Source organism: Capricornis sumatraensis, chromosome 2 (genome assembly GCF_032405125.1).
Source record: "Capricornis sumatraensis isolate serow.1 chromosome 2, serow.2, whole genome shotgun sequence".
In the NCBI taxonomy this organism is placed as follows: domain Eukaryota; kingdom Metazoa; phylum Chordata; class Mammalia; order Artiodactyla; family Bovidae; genus Capricornis; species Capricornis sumatraensis.
This window is the reverse complement of record NC_091070.1, coordinates 123,883,473-123,908,661: the sequence shown is the minus strand read 5'-3', so window position 1 is coordinate 123,908,661 and position 25,189 is coordinate 123,883,473. Positions and strand designations below refer to the sequence as shown.

Here is a 25,189-nt window from a genome sequence, read left to right as displayed (position 1 = left end):
CGGAGGCTCCAGAGACTCCTGGTGCAGGGCTGGGGTCAGGAAGGGGCCAGCCTGAGTCCCGGGAGGATTTGCAGAGGGAGCTGTGGGCAGCGATGTTGCAGAAGAAAGAAGGGCCAGAATAGGAGGACTCGAAAGGTGAGTAAAGAGGTTAGATTTATGTAGTAGGGAAGGGAGGATGAATTTCCATAAGCCAAGGAGCATGTGATAAAACAGGATTTTAGGTGATAAGACAGGTGACCTTTGAGAATGTGGAGAGGACTGAATCAGAGAAAACAGTTGGAAGGAGGTTGGATGAATCTTTGATGAGAGTCAGACACAGATGCTCTCTGGAAGACTAAGTGGTAACAGATATGTGAGAGACAGTTACAGAAGCAAACCTCATTGAGGGTGTGGAGGTATAAGGAGGGGATGGGAGGAGAGCCCCACATCAATGTGGAGCAGGTTCTGGGGGCTGTGACCCCACCTGAGCCTGACCCAGACTGGATGAGGGTACTTCATGTTTTAGGTAAGCCCACGTTCTGAGAATATGTACCCATTTCACAGTAGATGTATAAACAGATTTCATTAGGAGCACTGTCTAGTCCCCACTGGAGGGGCTTGTAATATAAGGACTGCACCTTGTGTTATCTCTCTGAAGAGAGACAAAGAGGGTTCCAATATGTCCATCTGTCCATCCCCACTCTACCCCATGTGGGAACAGAATATATACATGTATGAGTGAGTGGAAGGGTAGACAAACATTTCAAGCAAGGAAGTTCAAAGGGCTCCAGAATATGCGATAGTTTCTCAACTCCCTTTTCTAGTGGTATCTGAAGCTTTTATGCTGTATGTCTCCCATAGTTCTTTTTTTCTTTCTCCCCTATACCTAGAGGCCTGTCTAGAACCTTCTTTCTCTCTAGGCTACAGGACTAAGGCTAATAACAGAATAAGAACCCTGACCTCCTGTGCCACCCCAAACTCTCTAGACTCAAGTGGGTGATTACTCGTTTCAAGGACACTGCAGCCTAGCACCTGCCATCTCAGCACCCCAGTCACAGCCATAAATATGACATCTTCTTCACATTGATGTCTGTCTTTGTTGTCTGGGCTATTGGGTTTTACTCATGGGCAGTGAAGTGAAGTGAAGTGAAGTTGCTCAGTCGTGTCCGACTCTTTGTGACCCTGTGGACTGTAGCCTACCAGGCTCCTCCCTCCATGGGATTCTCCAGGCAAGAGTACCGGAGTGGGTTGCCATTTCCTTCTCCAGGGGATCTTCCCAACCCAGGGATTGAACCTGGGTCCCCAGCATTCCAGGCAGATGCTTTAACCTCTGAGCCACCAGGGAAGCAGGGATATCAGAAATGCGTGTCTGGTAGGGCTTATCAAGAAAAAACTTCCATTGGTCATTCTGAACCCTCTTTTCCTTTCCAGTTGCACCTGGGAGGACTGTCATTGGGGGCCTGTGAGTTTCCCAGGGTCAGAGGTGCCAACTTCACAAGCACAGCTTCAGAAAATCACCCACGTGACCAATTGTCTGCAGCGGCAGCTGGACCAGCAGTTCGACTGTGGTGACAGCAAAGTCACGCTTGGTCTTTTCTCCACCATCTGGGGCTTTACTACCAACCCTGATTCTGTAAACCAAGGACCGCTCTTTCTAGGTAAGAAAGAAAAGGGGATTAGGAAGCTCCGGTCCATGTGTGGGTTGTCACAGGGCTGTGTGTGGAGGAGGCAGAGGGCCTCTCCCACGCCCGCTGTTGGCCCAGTTGAAACCTGTAACACTCTAACAGAGTGAGGTGACTTAGGACCAGCTCAGCCTCAGGCCCTGGGTTCGCAAATTCCTGCTTGTTTAACTGGGCCAAGTTATTTATCTTCTTATGTACTTATCTCTCTTGTCCCTCATCTGAACGCTTGAAAAATTCTATCTCCTTTCCGTAATTGTTGGGAGTCTTAAACAACATAATGTCCAGAGTGTCTGATTCACTAAAAAGTGATGATAACCATTATGGATATGTAATATCTAAGCACTGTGTCTTTCTGTTGCTTTAACATTTACAAAATGATTGCACAATGGTTGTTTCTTCTGAGACGGCATAATTTTTAGGGTCCACTTTCTCTGGACCCCATCTTGCTTTGCTTTCTCAGAAAGGCAACTTGGTCAGTATTTTTCTCTCCTTTCAACATCCATCATCAAATCAATTTACCCCTATTAGGTGCTCTCAGTAACAGTGTATTAGTAACATTCAACAGCAATGTAAACACTGGCCCTGCAACACAGGGTCGTGTTTGCTTTTCACATCCAGTTTATTTTCCCTTGTTTTCCCCTCTTTCCACCCTATCCATGAAGCGCAGTGATCAGTCTCTTTTATGACACTTCATTTAATTCATTCTCTCCACTCATCTCCATGTCCGTCTCCTAGTTTTCATCTCTTCCGAGTCCACATATGCTCAAATTTCCTTAAAAGAGCTTTCAGACCCTCACATCCATTTCATCTGGGACGTATTCATTCTCACCCTCCATCGCTCTCCACATCCTCTGCTACCTGGCGCTCATGCCTCAGGCTGTGGCCTCATCTGAGGAATGAGGAGAGACCCAGGTCCTCAGGCGGAGCTGAGATGGGAAGGAGCCCCCTTGTGGCAGCATGGAGAGTCTCAAGGAAAGTGCTCAGGGCGGGCAGGGGTGCAGAGCGTGACAAGAGCCACTGGGTCTTGTAGCATTTATTGTCTTCTCTTCCCTCTCGTCTCTCCTTTTCTTGTGCTTGGCTTCCCACATTCCCAGCCCAGACCGACCCCCACTTCCTCAGTGACTGTTTCCTGGTCATCTTCCATGGAAACATGAGCAGGAATCCAGGCTTCACAGCAGATTTTGCAGCAAAGGGTAATTTTAATACCCTTTATTTTCATACCCCTCCACCCTGTGACTCCCACCCCCCATAACTCCTAGTTCCTGTCACCCACCAGAGCTTTTCTCTCCTTATTTTTCTTTTTTCTTTTCCAAATTCAACTCATCAAGAAGCCATTAGAATGATCCATTCCATATCTCAACTCCTTCATTCATTTGTTGCATTACACAAACACAGACACACTTGAGAGTATTGTTGCATTTTTATTATATTGTCCATGCCTCACTTATTATGTATAAATATTATATACACTGTGTATATATGTGTGAAGTCTATATTGAGGCACATTTAACATTTTTCCAATTTAGACTTCCTCACTTCTTTCCTCTTATGAGGTTTTCCCTCAACTTTGACTTTTTCATCTCTACGATCTCTTCCCTTCCAACACTACAATCTGTGTCCTGCAGGAATTTCTTGCCTTTGTCTTTTCTACCTAGGAAAGAAGTTGTCATCAATTTTATTTCTTTACTCTGTTTTGGCATTTGGGAACATGTTTGCCCCGTGGCAGTCTTACCAATATTGGCTAGTATAAGGAAGATCAACAAAAAAGAAAATATATAAAGTTTCTCCATTGGATTCACTTCACCATGGACTTTCAGATAGCCTTTCCTGTTCTTGGACAGTTTCTGTACTTGATGTCCTTCCTGGGTGGAGGAGTAAGTCATAGAAACATCCTAAATAACAATGGATCCTATTGGCTGTGGTTTTATCTTCAGAGCTGAGTTTGGATGCTTCCATCGGAATGAAGAACCCTCCCAACCTGGAGGATAAGGGCTCCACAGCAAGAACGCTTAAGTGTTCAGTCTGTAGCAAGATTAAGGGCTTAAGTGTCCTGAAACAGAAGATTATCAGAAGAAAACTGCTCTTCAGCAAATGGAGACTAGCGTGCGGATTCCCTGGTCTTCAAGCTTAGGGTACAGAGGTAATCCCATGCACTTCTTCCTTATGCTCCTTATCTAAGGTTATAGCTCAGTCTCCCACTGATTTTTCTCTTCCTCACTTGTTCACTTAACAGCTGACACTACCTCTGTGTGGTCTTTCCTCTGCTTTCCATGGGGGCTGCCACCTGCAGTGCCCTTCCATCTCAGTCTCCTGTTTGCACCCTGAGCTCTGCTGTGCTGCTGCTGTCCTCTGTTCCCTCTGACCTTTCCTATTAGCCAAAGGGAAGCCCAGATCCATGGTGTTCTTTATCGTAAGAGTGTCGTTTAGCATGTACCATGCTGAACACATGGTACAAAAGTCACACACTTTCTTGGTTTCCTCTCCTTCCTTTACTTGCATCCCACCCACCCCTGCTCCCTAACAAATTCTTTCTTCCAGGATCATGTTTTAATGAATTACTTGCATGTGGGTTGACTTTTGGAGAATCTAACCTAGGAAAATCCTTAACCCTCAATTTGTCCACCTGAATAAGAAGTGTTGAAACTGAGGAAAAAGAGTCCTGATTACAAAAACTAAATAAGAACCTGGGTCATAGGTAGAAGTGCTGGACTGACCTGAGTCTTGTTTCCCCTCAGGCCTTGGTGGACAGAACTTTGCTAATGTGCAGGGGGCTTCCAGGAACTCACTGGAACTGGCATTAGGTAGAGGACAGTAGATGGATCCTTAAAGGGACATTGGCCAAATGGAGATACAGAGGCCAGGTTTTCGATATTCATAGAGCATGAGATGCACAGGCATTCAGACCTCTTCCCTTCTTTTCTTGAAATTACTCTTTCTACACGTTAAGTAAAAATCCCCAAAAATGAACTGAGTTGGAATCTGAGGGCAGGGAATGTAGGACAGCATTGTAGTGAATTAACTTAGGGCCACATTAATGAAGACCCAGGGAGATATACAAGATAGTCATTGCTTCAGTCAAATCTAGTTGAAAAGACAAGTTATTTATATGAGAGGGTCTGAGAAAGACCAAAAAATCTTTAGGGTCAGGGAGAAATAAGTGCATGGTAGACTCTATCAAGAGAGAAAAAAAGAGTGGTATGAAATATATAGGTCTAGTGAGTAGTTCTAAATCATGCTATTATAAAATAAAAACTGGGTGAGTTTTGATCTAATATGAATACCTTAACCCAAACCATAGAAATTATGATTTTAATGTTCTGGGGTGAGGTTTGGGTGTCAATATCTTTCAAAACTCTGCTAATATGCATCAGGGATTAGAAGGTCTGTGGATCTGATTGGCTATCAGTAGCATTTATGGCAGCGGCCAGTATGTGGCTGCTTCATAAAAAAGCTGAATAGCAGCCACTAAGGAATTAGCATTTTTCCTCTCAACTGTACAACCTAGAGAAGAGAAATGAGAGAAAAAAAATACAGATGAGTTAGATATATAATCCCTGTTTGAATCCAAGTTTCTCACAATTTCTATAGTAAACAGAAATTTAAATAAATGTAAATTTAAAATAAACATTACATAGAAACATTACCCAGAGTATAAAATATTACTTTCCACTTCCAAAAAAAAAAAAATACTACCTCCTGTTACCATAAGAATGAAACTCAGTGCTTTCATTTCTACTGTTAATGCAACTGCAACTTGTGGTTCACTATTCACTAAATGGGTTTCCCAGCCTACTAATTGGCTTAGAATTATAGAGTTAACAAATTGTTTTTTCTTTAAATATTTTATGTATGCAAAACTCCATAATGAATCTTAGGCCTCATTCTTAAATGTTTCTTCTTTTTCATGCTCTTCTATGTGCTAGCATAAAATACTAGGAGAAATTCTGGGGAAAGTTTGATTTAAAAAGTCATGAGAATCTAGTATATCTAAAATGAATGCTTTTTCACTTCAGAGTTTTCTTTGTCTAGATGTTGAGAATATTCCTAGAAATGACTCAGGTGGATCCAGCATGCAATCACCTTCATTGTATTCTGCTATCCATGGGATGCAAATAGGTTGAGCCACAGTTACACCCTGCTCTCTCTTTGCTGATTTCAAGTTTCCTGTTTTTTCATTCGTTCCTCAGCCTCTTTGGAACAGGATTTTTCTGTAAAGTGTTTTTCCTGTCCAGGAGGGTGACCAAACACCCTCTATTAACTATGGACTTCTCCAGATTGGAGCCTTTCCTCTCCCTTCCCCTAAATGTATAGGAAGGGCCTGTGGCCTGGGTTGTCAGTAACAAGCCATGTGGGTTTGGATAGTCCTTAGCCCCAGGAAAGCATAGCTCCTCATCTGTAAATTTTGGAATTGGACTTGGATGCATTCTGAGGTCCCTGTTGGTGCTCACATTCCAGGATTCTCCCCGTAGCCTACTCCTCCTCAGAAGGCAGGGATGTAGAGGAAGAAGAGGGTGTCTTTCTACTGAGGCGCCTCTGCTCCCATAGCGGTCTGTTTCTGTACGAGGAGTGTGCAGCACATTCATCCCTGGTATGTGTGGAAAGCTAGCATTTGGTCCAGATGAAGGGGATTCGAGAATGAAATGACTGTTGAGGACTAAGTGATGGGGGATCCAGTTAAGGCTTGGAAGCAGCATTGAGCTGAGCTATCACCAAGCACAAGGGGGGTGAGGACAGGGGTCCCTAGATGCTGCACCACAGGCTGGGTGAAAGTTTAGGGAGGTATTCCTTCTAACTCATGGATCTCACTTTTTCAATTCAGCTCTTACTGTCAACAGGAGCTCTGTCTGCCCCTGGCCTCAGTTACCATGTGGCCATCCCTCCAGGCTCAGCTATCACCAGAACCTAACAAACACTCACATTTCCTCTCTCTCCCTTCCTCTCCTCTCTTTCTTTCTGTCTTTTGCAGATACCAGTTACTTAAGAACTAAGAAAAGATATTGCCAATTTCTAAGAAACCACACCATAAAATTTACCTTTTCCATTTGATGAAAAAGACCTACACAGCAAGTTAAAGCCCAAACAGAACACTGGAGGGATCCTTACCTGAAAATCAGCATCCCAACCAACAACCACTCTCCATGAAACAGAATTGATGGGAGAAATCTCACTCATCAGCCTCCAAGTGTCATCCATTGAGAAGGAGACCAATGCTTTGATGGATACACAGTTTGGAGAGACCTTAACTCTTGTTCCCCTCAATATTCATCCTCTAGACACCAGCATGGGAGCAATTGGAAGAATGCACCATATCAACCCTGTCATTCTTTGCCACTAGATGGACTGTGCTAGGAGCAGACAGCATTTACTATACGGTGTTCTTGCTGAAAGTGTCTGTCCTGAATTTAATCATGAGGTAGTTATCAGATAACTGCAGAATTTAGATCATTGAACAAGACAACTGGCCTGTCTTTCTTCAAACAGTTAATTTTAAAAAAATTTTAAAAAGTCAATATCTCCCCAAGTAAGACAAAAAGAAAAGGAAAAGAGATGTTTCAGTTTCCAAAGGACTAAAGAAGTATATGTTACTATAGTGTGTTACTACTATATTTCTTTAGTCCTTTGGAACCACAAACATCTCCTCTCCTTTTCATAGATGTCTTTGATGGCAGACATTGACCTGTTTGCAGAGGACAGGCCAGTTGTCTGCTCAGTGATCTATATTTTGCAGTTGTCTGATTATTTCCTCACAATTAAATTCAGGTGAACCCTTTTTGCCAAGAACACCAGCTAGTGTATACTATGTGCTTCCTAGTGCAGCCCCTTTGGAGTCTAAGAATGTCCACTCTTCCTGTCACCACTATTGCCATTTTAGCATTGGACACTTTGTTATGCAGGGGCTCATAAGGCCCATTCACTGGAATGACATATTTTTCTGTCTATAATCAATAATTTGATTAGTGGTAATTTGAGAGTGTATGAACATCATATTGTATGATACTCTTTCTCTGAAAATTTTACCATCCCTGATATGTGTCAATTATTATATTTGTGTTTGTGCACTGGAAATTTTTAATTCTATCATTCTATAAACTTGTATTGCAGGCCTCATGCTGTGGGAAGGACAATTTCTACCCCTTCTATATTATTAAAGGTTTTATGTTGAATTTCACTCTGGACTAGTGCATTTTTAAAATTCAGTGTTATAATCCATTATTATCATGATTGATTTTAGTCGATATGGATATAAATTAATATAAATATTCTTGCTTTTCCTACTCATCTTTATATCTTAAACTCTCCCACATCTTTTAAGCTATATTTACCATTTGTAGTAGATTGTATTTATTGTGCTTATCCTCTGTGTTATTTTATTTTATTTGTGTATGCCATATTTGTGTGTATGTATTTGATATTTAGGAAGGACTAGATAGCTAATGCACTGAATTTTTTTACCTCTTAATCCCTTAGTATGTTGTACATTTCTAATATTTGAAGTATAATTTTTTAAGTGATATCTGTCAACTTCAACTTTTTATCACTGTGATGATCAAGGACATTATTATACTTTTTTCTTCTGTCTTTACTTATCACTTCTTATAGTATTATTTCAACACAATCAAATGTATAGCCTTTATATACTACATTTTTCCCCATCTATTTACTGGTAGGGTAGATGTAGGAGCCGGAGGAGAGACCCACTGGGTCCTTTGGACCCTCTGCTGGCACAGGATGGTTGTTCCACCCTGAGAGTGCCAACAGATTCCCTGCAGAAGGTCAAGAGCATGCCCAGGCTGCCTGCATAGCAGGGCCCAATACCCACTATCTTAAATCTACACTTACATATAGGCAATGATGACCAGATGTACAGAATTCAAAGTTTCCTCAGTCAGTTCTGGAGGAACTCTAAATATTAGAGTTCATCCTTAAAGATTCCTCATAATGGAATGAGGACTACCTAAGTTTGGCATATCTATTATTGGTTTGATGCATGGACAGCTTCAGTCAGTTCACTTCAGCCACTCAGTCGTGTCCAACTCTGAAACCCCATGGACTGCAGCATGCCAGGCTTCCCTGTCCATCACCAACTCCCAGAGCTTGCTCAAACTCATGTCCATTGAGTTGCTGATGCCATCCAACCATATCATCTTCTGTTGTCCCCTTCTCCTTCTGCCTTCAATCTTTCCCAGAATCAAGGTCTTTTCTAAGGAGTCAGTTCTTCACATCAAGTGGCCAAAGTATTGGAGCTTCAGCATCAGTCCTTCCAATGAATATTCAGGACTGATTTCCTTTAGGATTGACTGGTTGGATCTTCTTGCAGCGCAAGGGACTCAAGAGTCTTCTCCAACACCACAATTCAAAAGCATAAATTCTTCAGTGCTCAGCTTTCTTTCTGATCCAACTCTCACATCCATGCCTGACTACTACAAAAACCATAGCTTTGACTAGATGGACCATTATTGGCAGAGTAATGTCTCTGCTTTTCAATATGCTGTCTACGTTTGTCATGGCTTTCCTTCCAAGGAGCAAGTGTCTTTTAATTTCATGGCTGCAGTCACCATCTGTAGTGATTTTGGAGCCCAAGAAAATAAAGTCTGTAACTGTTTCCACTGTTTCCCCATCTATTTGTCATGAAGTGATGGGACCAGATGCCATGATCTTAGTTTTTTGAATGCTGTTTTAAGTCAGCTTTTTCACTTTCCTCTTTCAACAAGAGGCTCTTTAGTTTCTCTTTGCTTTCTGCCATAAGGGTGGTGATATCTACATATATGAGGTTATTGATATTTCTCCCAGCAATCTTGATTCCAGCTTGTGCTTCTTCCAGCCTGGCATTTCATATGATGTACTCTGCATGTAAGTTAAATAAGCAGAGTGACAATATACAGCCCTGAAGTACTCCTTTCCCAGTTTGGAACCTGTCAGTTGTTCCATGTCCGGTTCTAACAGTTGCTTCTTGACCTGTATACAGATTGCTCAGGAGGCAGGCCAGGTGGTCTGGTATTCCCATCTCTTTCAAAATTTTCCACAGTTTGTGTGATCCACATAGTCAAAGGCTTTGATATTGTCAATAAAGCAGAAGTAGATGTTTTTCTGGCACTCTCTTGATTTTTCTATGATCCAGTGGATGTTGGCAATTTGATCTCTGGTTCCTCTGCCTTTTCTAAAACCAGCTTAAACATCTGGAAGTTCTCAGTTCACATACTGTTGAAGGCTGGCTTGGAGAATTTTGAGCATTACTTTGCTAGTGTGTGAGATGAGTGCAATTGTGTGGTAGTTTGAACATTCTTTGGCATTGCCTTTCTTTGGGATTGGAATGAAAACTGACCTTTTCCAGTCCTGTGGCCACTGCTGACTTTTCCAAATTTGCTGGCATTTTGAGTGCAGCATCTTTCACAGCATTTTCTTTTAGGATTTGAAATAGCTCGGCTGGAATTCCATCACCTCCACTAGCTTTCTTCGTTTTGATGCTTCCTAAGGCCCACTTGACTTTGTGCTCCAGGATGTCTGGCTCTAGGGATCACACGGTTGTTGTTATTTGGGTCATGAAGATCTTTTTTGTATAGTTCTTCTGTGTATTCTTCCCACCTCTTCTTAACTTCTTCTACATCTGTTAGGTCCATACTGTTTTTGTCCTTTTTGTTGCCCATCTTTGCATGAAATGTTCCCTTGGTATCTCTAATTTTCTTGAAGAGATCTCTAGTCTTTCACATTCTATTGTTTTCCTCTATTTCTTTGCATTGATCACTTAGGAAGGCTTTTTTATCTCTCTGCATTCAGATGGGTATATCTTTCCTTTTCTCCTTTGCCTTCAGCTTCTCTTCTCAGCTATTTATAAGTCATCCTCAGACAACCATTTTGCCTTTTTGTATTTCTTTTTTTTTGGATGATCTTGATCACTGCCTCCTGTACAATGTCACACACCTCTGCCTGTAGTTTTTCAGGCACTCTATCAGATTTAATCCCTTGAATCTATTTGTCAGTTCCACTGTATAATCATAAGGGGTTTGATTTAGGTCATACCTGAATGGTCTAGTGGTTTTCCCTACTTTCTTCAATTTAAGTCTGAATGAACAGCTTAGGAGAACATAAATGACTTTTCCACAATGAATTTATTGTTTTTTTTTTAATCATCTTGCTTTGTATGTTGTGTTGAGATGTAGAATGTAAATTGAGTTTCTTTCTACTGAGGGCAAAGGGAGACCTGGGGTTTCACAGGAAAAAAAAATTTTTTTTAATCTAGTAGCTTCTACTGGGAAAGGTCTTAAAGCTGACTGTTCCAGTTCTGTTTTTCCCAGGTCTTTATGACTTTCTCTCTGATCCTTTCTCATTATCTTTTATTCATTTCTATTCTGTTTGATCTTTCACTATTTTTAGTTCATTGTCCCTTATAATTTTACACAAATATGATCCCTTAGGTACCTTGTCATTTAGCCTCTTTTTCAGAGAATTTTATTTTCTTCAATTTTTTTCTAATTTCTGGCAATTCTCATTTCTTCTTTCTTGTTTACTTCTCTCTTGTGTATTTCTCATTTGAAGTTTTGGGGCTTTTCCCCATGTGTGTGTTTGTGTGCTTCTACAAATGTTTTGTTCAGAAACAATTCAGATACAGATGCTATTTTACATTTATCCTATGTTTTGTGGGTGATTTTGAAGGGAATCTTTTCAAGAACTAACATTTTGACTCTTTGTATATTTTTTTTTTTTTTTGTCACCTTGGAATAAGTGTCTGCTACATGATTAGTTCTAGGTAGGAACAAACTAGTGCTTTGATTGGCATAGTTGATTCCTTAGTTCTTGGTCTGTCTTGTGCAATTACCTTAGCAGAGATAAGGTTTTGGGAAAGGTATCATATGTCTCCTGATTCTGGGATTCTGTTTCCTTCAGTGGGAACTTTCATTTCTGCCAGTTGCACCATTCTTTTTCTTCACTACAAGCATCCGAAGTATGCTCCCTTCTGCTAGGTCTCACACTTGATCTCAGTAATTGGGCCTCTTCAAGGTTGCCACCCTCTGATTCTCTGCACTGTGAAACCCGTTCCTGTCAATTCCCTAATCGCCAGAGCTATAGCCAACCAGGTCTCAGACATCTTATGAGTTTATCCAGATGCTCTTTCTGTGAGTAATTTTACCTGAGTCCCCTCCCGAGTACTCCCTCCCTGCTGTCCTCTCCTCCATGTGCAGTCTTTGCTGGTCCTGCTACTGCTGTGTGGCTCCCACACAGAGCTGAATACAAACCACTTGGGATCTATAGTGTTCTCTGGGCCCTGGTTGTTTGGGGCAGGGTTTTGAGTGGTGTCCTTGACTCTCTATGTTAGTCCCTAGCCCTCTGAATTTCATGTTGAGAGATTCAGCTGCCATTATTTCAGGTAGACTTGTGCTCTCCTATCATTCTTTTTCAAATGCAGAATTTCAATAGTACATAAAAGTAGACATAACAGAACAATGATCAACTTATGGCTGAACTTGTTTTACTATAGTCCGCCCACTTACCTATTCCTATATCATTTAAAGCAAATCTCAGACATCATATTTCATCTGTGATTATGCCAGTGTGTGCTCAGTCATGTCCAGTTGCTTGCGACGCCATGGACTATAGCCCACTAGGCTCCCCCGTCCATGGAATTTTCCAGGCAAGAATACTGGAGTGGGTTGCCATTTCCTTCTCCAGGGGATCTTCCCATCCCAGAGATCAAACTGCAACTCTTGGGTCTCCTACATTGACAGGCAGATTCTTTACCACTGCGCCACCTAGGAAGCCCCAATTACATCAGTGAAAGAAAAGTGAAGTCTCTCAGTTGTGCCTGACTCTTTGTGACCCCATGGATAAGTTTCTCTAAATGAGAACTATTTTTGAAAGTATTATCCTCATAGCATTACATTTATTCATAATTAAACATCTTTAATATCATAAAATATTGTTCAAAGTTGTTCCAATTATTGTTTTTAAGTTAGTATCCTTTCTTGGTATCCAAATAAAATCCACAAACTGTAATCAGTAGCATATGTGTTTAAGTCTTTACATATATGTTTGCCCTTGGTTTCTTCCTTCCTTCCTTCCTTTCTCTTTCTTGCTCTTACTCTCTCGCTCTAGCTCTCTCCTGGTCTCTTACATGCCTTTTGTTTTTAATCATTTGTTGAAGAAACTGAGTTTTCTGTTCTGTAGCATTACAGCAATCTAAATTGTATACCTGAATGTAATTTAAAAAATTCTTCTGTTCTCTATGTTTCCTTTTTGGTGGTAAAATCTAGAGCCATGCTATAAAAAAAAAAAGAAAAGAAAAGAAAATGCAAGCCACATACGTAATGCAAATTTTTCTAGTAGCCCCACTGAAAACTAAAAAAGTATAAGCATCATAAGCAAGTGCCTGTATGCTAAGTCACTTTAGCCGTGTCTGACTCTTTGCCACACTATGGACTGTAGGCGCCTCTGTCCATGGGGTTCTCCAGGCAAGAATACTGGAGCAGGTTGCCATGCCCTCCTCCAGGGGATCTTCCCAACCCAGGGATCAAACCCGCAGCTCCGGCACTCCAGGAGGATGCTTTACTGCTGAGCCACTGGGGAAGCCCCTTTATAAGCACACAATAATACAAACATAATCTTCTACATGCTAATTAATACTACACCACAGTAAAGGAAATGTAATTCTACCAGAGTTTTAAAGCTATGTTAATAGAAAAATATTGTGCAAGTCTTCAGTTTTTAACTTTACTTTTACATGAATTATAAATTAAATATAATTAAAATCCAGTTCCTCAGTCCTACTTGTTGTTCAGTCACTAAGTCTAGTCCACCTCTTTGTGAGCCCACGGACTGCAGCACGCCAGGCTTCCCTGTCCTTTAACATCAGTTTCATTTGCTGAAACTCATGTCCATTGAATCAGTGATCCTATCCAACCACCCCATCCTCTGTTGTCCCCTTCTCCTCCTGCCTTCGATCTTTCCCAGCATCAGGGTCTTTTCCAACGAGTCGGTTCTTTGCATCAGGTGGCCAAAGTATTGGTGCTTCAGCTTCAGCATCAGTCCTTCCAATGAATATTCAGGGCTGATTTCCTTTAGGATTGACTGATTTGATCTCCTTGCTGCCCAAGGGGCTCTCAAGAGTCTTCTCCAACACCCTAGTTAGAAAGCATCAGCCTTCTTTATGACTAACTCTCATATCCATACATGACTACTGGAAAAACCATAGCTTTGACTTTACGGACCTTTGTTCACAAAGTAATGTCTCTACTTTTTAATACACTGTCTAGTTTATCATAGCTTTCCTTCTAAGGAGCAAGCGTCTTTTAATTTCATGGCTGCGGTCACCTTACACAGTGATTTTGGAGCCCAGGAAAATCAAATCTGTTACTGCTTCCATGTTTCTCCCTATTTGTCATAGAGACTGAGGAGATTCATGTTTAATCTCTTGGCAAGACTGCCTCAGAAGTGGTATGTGCTCTCTGATCAGGAGACACATCAAGTCCTGGGTGTTTCTTCAAATAGTATTAGCAGTTCTTCGAGTTCAAGCTCTATGCCCATTAATTGATTATGTGGAGTAAAATGGTGATATTCCATCATTATGTGTTATTTACTGGAACAGTTGTATAAAAAGAAACTTCCCCTAAATACTGTTTACTTACTTAGTGGTACCCTCTGTAAAGAAAACTGCAACTTAATGAGCAATTTCCCAAGTATCCTTTGTGGTCACCAATAAGCTTATTTCCCCCTCCCCATGCTAATATGAATTTGAAGTTTAAAGCACATTAAAGTAATTCAATTTATTGCAATATAGCCCTTACTGATACTCCAATTACCTTCTCTTTCAGTAGTGAAAGTGACTTCAAGTTGGCTCTTCATCCTTTTGATAAGATTCTAATTCTCTTTGAGACCTTTCTTGATATCAGTATGACAAGGTGCTTCTGTCTCATCTTGACTATTTTCTGACTTGGAGTCAGTCATTTCTCTAAGAATTTCTGGTTTCTCTTGGTGCAAAACATTATTTCAAAATCACAAGGACAGCCGTGCAGTTACAAGACGTGCGGTGCGAAGCCCCCTGGGGAGGCAGGACTCTGGGGGCTCTGTCTCTGCCTTTTACCCGCGAGACCCAAGGGACCCGACAGGGCGATGGCAATGGCGCGGTCGCTGCGCCCCCTGGCGGCCGGCCCGGGCCTCGGACGGCCAGTGACGGGCAGAGCCGCCCGGGGCCAGCGGAGACCCAGACGCAAGGGATGATCTCACACATGCCTGCCAAATCCGTGCGCAACGTGCTGCTCGCGGATGCGGGAGCCGGAAAACAGGTTCTATTAGGGGAGTAAAAAGCGTTCTTCTAGTTAAACAGAAATGTTCCACCGAGATCTGAACCTGGATCGCTGGATTTAGAGTCCAGAGCGCTCACCGCTACACGATCGAACCGCGACTAAGTATGTTATCCCACAGCTGATCCAGGCCGTACTCAGCTGGGAGGGTCCAGGACTCGCCTCCCGCCCCGCCTCTCGTCACCCGGATCCGAGCCCCTTCCTCCGTGACGCCAGGGGGCGCCGGCCCGCGGCCGTCTCTTCAGGTTTGGACGTGGTGGAGAGAGTTGAAATCCATTCGGGGTGAGCGACAGGGAGGGACTTTTAGGCCTCCCCTAAATGCACCCGCTCCCCCTGCATTTGTAGAGTTCTCTGCCCTGAGGTAAAATTCCCGCCAGGGAAAAAGTCCTTTTCCTCTTTGCAATCGTCCTCTTCCCGCTGCCCTGGGAACTCTGAACGTCCCCAGAAGAGCCCTTGGGACTTCGTGGGATGTCCCCTCCCTGGGAGCCCAGGGTAGAATGGGGGGAAGGCGCTGCCGGCTTCGTTGGGGGGTGGAAACCGAGGCGACCACCGTGCCCCACTCCACACTATGTGCACCCGTGCCCTTCAGGCTCTGCTGGATTGTGTATCAGCAGTTTGTGTGCTGGAGGTACAGTAAGGCCGAACAAAAGGAAATACAGGAGTCTGAAGCAGAGAAAGACTTATTGCAGGGCCGGTCAAGGAGAAAGGGGTCTCTTGCCTGTTCAAAAGGCTCAGACTCCCTGATGAGTTTTGGGGAAGAGTTTTTATAGCCAGTAATTTAGGGGGAGAGCTGCAGGGTATGTGATCCTGGACTGGTTGGTGGTGAGGTAACACGGTCCTGTTCCAGGAATCTCAGTCAGTCTTCCGGTTCTAACTAATCTGGGGTTCCTGTGCTCTGCCTGAATTTACCATCCTCCCACCATCCTTCCCACGTGGGTGAGGCCCTAGTTCCTGGAGAAATTAAGAGATATGTATCAGATAGTTATGTACGTTCCTTAAGTTGGAACCTGGACCCTGCCCCATGGCTGCATTATTGTTTCTTTCTTTCCAATTGTGGGAAGAATTGGGGAAGTGAAAGCTCAGGAGGGAAGTTGTTGAGTAGCTCAGTCGTGTCCACTCAGGAGAGAAGTTGAAGAGTCAACAAACGTGTCAATCCAACAGTGCAAGGACTTCCAGCTACCAAAGTGAAGCTTAGGGAGGTCTTGGGAAACGTGTGTCACAGTGTAGCTGTCACCTCTTGGCACCTGCTGCTAAGTGTTTGTAGGGCTTGGGACTGTGGTGATCTGGTATCTGCTCGATACTGTGAACAACCTTCAGAGAACAACAGCTGCTCCACCTCCATGTCTAAATGTTGGCCATATTCCCCTTTTGGGTAACTTTAACTCAGAACATGTATTATTATTTCTTGACCATCTTTGTCTCTGCATTCCCTCACTCTAATTAGTTTGAATCTGGCCTTTGAAATCCAGTGAAGGTCTAGGAAGCTGAAACTTTTACCCAACAAATATGAAATGAGGGACATGGAAAGGCTTTTGTAAATAGGAGAGCCCCACAGGGTCCTGTTCCATTTCAGTGGCCTGCTTTTCTTTGATACTCAGTCTTGAGAGGATCAGGTGTTGGACAAGAAAAGGAATAATATTTTTTGATAAATAATTTTAAAATAAACTCCCAGAGGAACTTGGCCTTCAGGATACTTGGTTTCAAGGTGTGGTTGGGTGTAATCCTATTATAGGATTTGGGCTTGGTTGGGTAATTTGTGATTTGGGGAAAGATTGGAAAAAACATGGTTTGCTCCATGTTGAATACTGTTAGTGTGGGCAATTCTATGATTGGAGTAAGAAGTAGCAGTTATTTCCTTATGAAAAGAGGAAGATGTTTGAGATTTTGTAGGTTGCCCAGTGACCTTATTTTTCTCTGGGCAAAATTATGAGGGTGCCTTCTTTTATTGATTTTATCAAGGTCTCAATAAAACAAGTTGATATTCTGTATCTGAGATTGTTTATTTCCAACAAGAGAAGAAATCAGTCAGACTGTAAGTGTCAGGCCATCTCAGGACATCAGAGGCTGGTATTTTTCTTTCTCATTGGAGATCTCTACAACGAGAAATCAGAGCACTCTGATATCTCAAGCTGTAGGTTCAAACTTGACTGAGTTACATTGTGACTTTGACTAAGTTTCTGGAATATTCTGTGGCTCAATTTTTCACTTAAAAATGGGACAAATAGGAGTTCTTCCTACATGGGTTGCCCAAGGTTTTAAATAAGTTGTGCAGGTAAAGCATTTAGTCCAGTGCCTAGCATGTAGTAAACACTTGATACCTGGTAGCTTGTATCTGTCCTTCACTGTCAGCATTTTTATCATCTGTTTTGTTCTTTTAAACAACTGCAGACCCTTTCAGACTATGAATGGACTATTATAAATGGTCTCCAATTAATGGACATGAAATTGGCTCTAGTGTTCTTTTATATAGGTAATATTTCAGAGGATATCTATATCTAATCCAGTCATATCTCAGTATACTCCTGAGATTGGTTTCAGCACCCCCCACTAATAGTAAAATCTGCCGATGCTCAAGTTCACTATATCAAGTGGTATAACATTTGCATATAACCTATCCTCCTGTACACTTTAAATCATCTCAGGTTACTTAAACACCTAATACAATGTAAATTCTATGCAAATATGCTCAACAGATTTAAGTTTTGCTTTTGGAACTTTCTGGGACATTTTATCTGAATATTTCAATCTGCAGTTGAATTTTTGGATGCCTAACCCATGGGTATGTTGCAGGAAGGGGGACCTCTACCAGGGCCCAGGAGTGGGCTCTTGTCTAACACTTAGAAATGAATTGTCTGAGGAGACACAGAAAGCAAGAGACTTTACTAGGAAGTGGCCCCTGGGCAGAGAGCAGCAGGGTCCGGGAAGCCAGGAAAATTGCTGTGCCATGTGACTCACAGTCTCGGATTTTATGGTGATGGGGTTAGTTTCCAGGTTGTCTCTGGCCAATAACTCTTAGGGTCCTTACTGGTGGCATGCACATCACTCAACCAAGATGGATCCAGCCAGAAGGATTCTTGGAGGTTGGTAGGGCATACGGCCGGGAGTCTCTTTTCTCCTTTTGACCTTTCCCAAATTCTGGCTGGTGATATTGTTACTGAAATGTATGCATGAGGGGTCCAGCTACTCACTGCTCAAAAGCCAATAAGCAGGCCAGGTTGGTGGAAAGGAAAGTTTGTTTTACTTCAGATGCCAGCAGCTGGGGAAAAGGGTGGCAGACATCTGTCCAAAGGTCATCCCCCACACACAAGTAGTGGGTGAGAGCTTTTATAGATGGGGTTGGAGGTGGTAACATGCAGGTGGTCATCTCGCAGTCAACTTCAGTTGGTCATCAGTGGCGTGACCAGCATCATCTTGGTTGTTTTAGGTACAGTTTATCTTCAGTTCCCCTCTTACACTGTTGGTGGGAATGCAAACTAGTACAGCCACTATGGAGAACAGTGTGGAGATTCCTTGAAAAACTGGAAATAGAACTGCTTTATGACCCAGCAATCCCACAGCTGGGCATAAACACTGAGGAAACCAGAATTGAAAGAGACATGTGTACCCCAATGTTCATCACAGCATTGTTTCTAATAGCCAGGACATGGAAGCAACCTAGATGTCCATCAGCAGATGAATGGATAAGAAAGCTGTGGTACATATACACAATGGAGTATTCAGTTCAGTTCAGTCGCTCAGTCGTGTCCGACTCTTTGTGACCCCATGAATTGAAGCACACCAGGCCTCCCTGTCCATCACCAACTCCCGGAGTTCACTCAAACTCAACGTCCATCGAGTCAGTGATGCCATCCAGCCATCTCATCCTCTGTCATCCACTTTTCCTCCTGCCCCCAGTCCCTCCCAGCATCAGAGTCTTTTCCAATGAGTCAACTCTTCGCATGAGGTGACCAAAGTACTGGAGTATTACTCAGCCATTAAAAAGAATACATTTGAATCAGTTCTAGTGAGGTGAATGAAACTGGAGCCTATTATACAGAGTGAAGTAAGTGAGAAAGAAAAACACCAATGCAGTATACTAACACATATATATGGAATTTAGAAAGATGGTAACGATAACCCTGTATGCGAGACAGCAAAAGAGACACAGATGTATAGAACAGTCTTTCAGACTCTGTAGGAGAGGGAGAGGGTGGGATGATTTGGGAGAATGGCACTGAAACATGTATAATATCATATATGAAACGAATCGCCAGTCCAGGTTCAATGCATGATACAGGATGCTTGGGGCTCGTGCACTGGGATCACCCAGAGGGATGGTACGGGGAGGGAGCTGGAAGGGGGGTTCAGGATGGGGAACACGTGTACACCCGTGGTGGATTCATGTTGATGTATGCAAAATCAATACAATATTTTAAAGTAATTAACCTCCAATTAAAATAAATAAATTTATATTTTAAAAATCTTCAGTTCCATGGTACACTTGTTCTCATTTCTTTGCAGTCAATTCTTGAAATTATGGCAGCTTAAGTCCTGGGTATAGTCTGGTCATCAATACAGTTAACTTCTCCACCTGGTGTTTTGGTATCCATAAGACAGCTCCCTGGATATGGCTCAGAATTTCTATCATCTATTGAGATAATACTGTCTGTTGAGCACATGAGAAAGAACTAAAGCTCCTATTATTATTTAGTCTCCTTAGACTGTTCTCCTTTGTTTCAGCATGCCTCTGATTAAATTTATTCTTTGACTGAAGCTTTCCACAGGCAAAAGGCAGGCAGAGGACATGGTTGGAGGGCAAGGACCATATGGTCCTGCTCTGTTTCAGACCCCCCTTTTCTTTGATACTCCTCAGTCTTGAGGAGGGACAGGCACAGAGCAAGAAAGCCAGTAAACTCTCCTAGTTCCTGGACAAACATTTGAAAATTACTGGACATATTACAATGAGAATAATAATAAAAATGTACCTTTGTACTATTTTTTTATCTTAATGATTAAAGCAGATGTACAGTATATGTTTAATAAGCCACAAACAGGCTGTTTTGGTTAGCCTAAAGTTCAAATTAAATCATGTATAGTCCAGAATGACTTCCCCATACCTTAATATGTGAATATTTTTTCCATCATTTTTCACTTTTAAGTTGCAACTCTTTATATTTATATATTTGCCTAGTTGTCCACATTGGGGTAAAACTAATCCGATATCATAAACAGGCTCAGAGGTTAATAGGGAAATGCTCTACAGGCCATACATTTTATCATTCATACCCAACTGTCACACGAACATTGTACATGTGCTTTAAGTAGTACCCTTAAAATCAGCAGTGCTGCACATCATGAGCAGCTATACTCAGTGACAACTTTACTGAACAATTTTTCCATTCTGAACATTGGGGTCAAAAGTATGATTATAAAACAAACAATTACTTTCCATTAGAAGTCTCTGTTCACGTATTGCTGAAGCCTGGCTTGGAGAATTTTGAGCATTACTTTACTAGCATGTGAGATGAGTGCAATTGTGTGGTAGTTTGAGCATTCTTTGGCATTGCCTTTCTTTGGGATTGGAATGAAAACTGACCTTTTCCAGTCCTGTGGCCACTGCTGAGTTTTCCCAATGTGCTGGCATATCACAGCATCATCTTTCAGGATTTGAAATAACTCAACTGGAATTCCATCACCTCCACTAGCTTTGTTCATAGTGATGCTTTCTAAGGCCCACTTAACTTCACATCTGCTGGATCATGGAAAAAGCAAGAGAGTTCCAGAAAAACATCTATTTCTGCTTCATTGACTATGCCAAAGCCTTTGACTGTGTGGATCATAAGAAGCTGTGGAAAATTCTTCAAGAGATGGGAATACCAGACCACCTGACCTGCCTCTTGAGAAATCTGTATGCAGGTCAGGAGGCAACAGTTAGAACTGGACATGGAACAACAGACTGGTTCCAATCAGGAAAAGGAGTACGTCAAGTCTGTATATTGTCACCCTGCTTATTTAACTTCTATGCAAAGTACATCATGAGAAACACTGGACTGGAAGAAACACAAGCTGGAATCAAGATTGCCGGGAGAAACATCAATAACCTCAGATACGCAGATGACACCACCCTTATGGCAGAAAGTGAAGAGGAACTAAAAAGCCTCTTGATGAAAGTGAAAGAGGAGAGTGAAAAAGTTGGCTTAAAGCTCAACATTCAGAAAATGAAGATCATGGCATCTGGTCCCATCACTTCATGGGAAATAGATGGGGAAACAGTGGAAACAGTGTCAGACTTTATTTTGGGGGCTCCAAAATCACTGCAGATGGTGAATGCAGCCATGAAATTAAAAGACGCTTACTCCTTGGAAGAAAAATTATGACCAACCTAGATAGCATATTCAAAAGCAGAGACATTAGTTTGCCAACTAAGGTCCGTCTAGTCAAGGCTATGGTTTTTCCAGTCATGTATGAATGTGAGAGTTGGACTGTGAAGAAGGCTGAGCACCGAAGAATTGATGCTTTTGAACTGTGGTGTTGGAGAAGACTCTTGAGAGTCCCTTGGACTGCAAGGAGATCCAACCTGTCCATCCTGAAGGAGATCAGCCATGGGATTTCTTTGGAAGGAATGATGCTAAAGCTGAGACTCCAGTACTTTGGCCACCTCATGTGAAGAGTTGACTCATTGGAAAAGACTCTGATGCTGGGAAGGATTGGGGGCAGGAGGAGAAGGGGATGACAGAGGATGAGATGGCTGGATGGCATCACTGACTCGATGGACGTGAGTCTGAGTGAACTCCGGGAGTTGATGATGGACAGGGAGGCCTGGCGTGCTGCGATTCATGGGGTCGCGTAGAGTCGGACATGACTGAGCGACTGAACTGAACTGAGAAGTCTCTGTTACCAAAATCAGTTCAATATTCCAGGGGAACTTTGCTTTCTTAACAGAGAGAAAACCTAACTTCAGGCTTGCACCAGTTTACTGTTAGTAACAAAATTCATTTACCTAATTAAAGTGAGTCTAATTTTAATCCTGACAACATATGAATTTTTTTCAAAATTCCTTTTTCACAGACCTTTTGTCACTTTCTAACAAATTTGTCCTGTATTTCTTCATCCAGAAATAAACAACTGTAGGGCAAAATTATTACCATCATTTTTCCTCAACAAAAGTATCTCTATTCTGTATATGTTTTCTTTGTCAACAACATATATCCTACTTCCTTTACATACCAAAATGCTTCATTTATCATTTTTACATATTTTTTACTTATCATATTTACATATTTTTTACTTATCATATTTACAAATTTTACAGTTTTTAACCATTGAAAGTTTTTACAAAACCAAGAAACAAGTCATTGAAATGTTACACCAGCATTTTCTGATTGGCAAACTTAACATATTTTATAACCTCAAAAAACATACAATTTTTATAGCATAATTTTTCTTAAGTGGTACAACATATATGTTTAATAAACCCAAACATCTTTAGTTTCCCTCTTGATCTTACAAGGAGACAGAAGTAGGTAAATTTAGATTTGTTTGACTTGTAAGTACTTATATTTTTAAGGCCAGTTAGAGTTCTTTTACAAATTAACCTCAGAGATATTATCCAAAGACAAAAAGACATACCGAGACATACAAACATCCAGAGACCTAATTCTTTCATCTTTTTACATTTCATGAATTGAGCATTGCAATTAAACTTATCAGTTTATGGATAATTATCAGAATAGCCAAATTACACATTCAATTTAAAAAGGCTTTCCTTTTTTTTCCCCCCCTTAACTTGAAGTTTTACAGTTAACCAAAGACTGGAGTTCCAGGCACTATGGACAGTTTATTTCAAGGACATGATAAGTGTTAACTTTAAGTTTTCTCCTAGGCATGTTTTTGGTTTCTCAGGGTCTGAAAAAAATGTTTTATCAAGTTAGCTTTCCCTACTGCATATGCAAAAAGAACCAGTTTTTTTAAATTTCAAGACTTTCATCTTAACCAATCTTCTCCAGAGTCTGAAGAATACTGTAGCCATACATTGTCCAAAAAAATTCTTTTTTATTCTTAAATTCACAGCTAGATTTTTTCTTAATGAACTGAACCTGAATTTCCCATTTTACATAAGGTAACAAGAATACCGGTTATACAAATGGAACATAAGGTCACATACCACACGACAGATCTATCATAAACCCTCTCCAAAGGTGACCAGTACGGAGTCCCAAACCAACACTTCCCCAACACAAATGGTCCGCTGCTGCTGCTAAGTCGCTTCAGTTGTGTCTGACTCTGTGTGACCCCATAGACAGCAGCCCACCAGGCTCCCCCATCCCTGGGATTCTCCAGGCAAGAACACTGGAGTGGGTACAAATGGTCCGTGGTGGTGGTAGTCAAATGTCAGAATCCCAACACAAATGGTCCACAGTGGTAGTCAAAGATCAGAACCAATTGGCTAAATAGCCAAATGACACTGGTGCTCGTAAGTGGTCCTCAACCGTGGTCAGATGTCAGAATCAATTTTGCAAGAATGCGCAAAAGCACTTCAGTTCACAAATGGTCTTCAACAGCAGACTGACATCAGAACCAATTGGTAAAAATGCCCAAATAGCAATCAGTGCTCACAAATGATCATCAACTGCTGGGAGCCAGCAAGAAGAATCCCACCCATGGCAAAGGTCATGAGGAAGAGGCCTGACGGGCAAAGGCGAGATCAGGACTCAAGGGACCCCCTGAACTTGCTCAGGCATCTACCCCCGAACCAGAATCTGTCGTCTTATTATTTTATGTCTTTCACCAGCTCTTCTGACATTAGCAAGGGGCTGTCTCTGACCAAAAGAGTTAACTTAGGGCTCTAGTTGATAAATCTCCTGGGCATGAAAGGAGTGTTTCAAACCCCCTGTTAGCATTCTAGCTTACTTGGCGGCTTTATCCAGACTCTTGCAACATTGTTGAGCCTATGCAATGCTTGCTGCCAAATTCTCACATCCCTTATCCATTGTGTTCCTGGGAGTGCATATAGTCAGGATGTAGAAGAAGCAAGTAATAGCCTTAGCATTAGCAACATTAGACTTTGAGTTAATATGTTCTTTCTTCGCTGTAACCCTCTGAATCTTTGCTCCATAAAAATGTAACTCTGTACTTTAAGGGTGACACAGGCTAAGAATTTAAGAAGAAACACTTTAAGGGAAAATCATTGTTCTGGTGTTCTGGCTGACCAACCTTTATCAAAAGGAGGTCATGGAGTATCAACAGGCCTCCAGAATAGAAGATGATGTACAGAAAATAAGACTTTTGCAGGAAGGAACCTGATATCGATAAAAGTTATCACTGATGGAATGTTGAGTTGACTCTGCATTTTTCACCTTGCTGTATGTATAACTCAGGGTATAAAAGCCCCGAGAAGAATAAAGTAAAGGGGCCTCGCTCCAATAAGCTTGGTCACCCGGTGTCTCTTTCTTTATCTCTTTATCTATCTTTCTTCATTCGCTGACATCGTGCATCCTGAGGATATCCCTGGACTCTGCTGAGGCTGGACCTCGGCACTCAACATCATTCATGTCAGAACCAATTGGCAAAAAGCCCAAATAGCGCCTCATGTGCCAAACAGTTCTCAACATAACACACATCAGAACCAACTGGCAAGAATACCCAAATAGCAGTGAAAGTGAAAGTGAAGTCACTCAGTCGTGTTCGACTCTTTGTGACCCTGTGGACTGTAGCCCACGAGGCTCCTCCATCCATGGGATTCTCCAGGCAAGAATACTGGAATGGGTTGCCATTTCCTTCAGTAGTACTCACAAATGGGAAGGTTGCCTGTGTGCACATCGGTGGACTTACCTGTTCTTGGAGCTTGTCAGCTCATCCCAAATGCAAGTTTCCATTCCACCAAGAAAAGTGTAAGTTGGCAGCCAATGCCTAGCAGGGGAAAAACGGAGGATCCTCAACACAAATAGTTTCGGCAGCTGCTAGGAATGTCCCCCAAGTCCCCTACCTGGGGCTAGCTAGCTACGAGCAGCAGGCCAATACACTGTCATAGCCGCTGGGTCTCCTGGAAGGCCCAGGAGAGTCAGGTGTCATGAACACACAGGTGCCAGCAGTAAGTAGCCAGCTGTAGCCAGTTGTAGCCAGCAGTAGCCAGCCCCACATTGGGCGCCAAAATCTGTCACCAAAAAGGTACGCATGGGGAGTCCAGCTGCTCGCCACTCAAAAGCTAATAAGCAGGCCAGGTTGGTGGAAAGGAAAGTTTGTTTTACTTCAGATGCC

General features: G+C 42.1%; 1 non-coding gene across 1 annotated transcript; it reads right to left on the bottom strand.

Moving 5' to 3' along the window:
- Nucleotides 1-1,252: 1,252 nt before the first annotated feature.
- Nucleotides 1,253-1,324, bottom strand: TRNAS-GGA (transfer RNA serine (anticodon GGA)). Its single transcript has one exon. It is a non-coding gene; the product is annotated as a tRNA-Ser (tRNA).
- Between the last annotated feature and the right edge of the window lie 23,865 nt (nucleotides 1,325-25,189).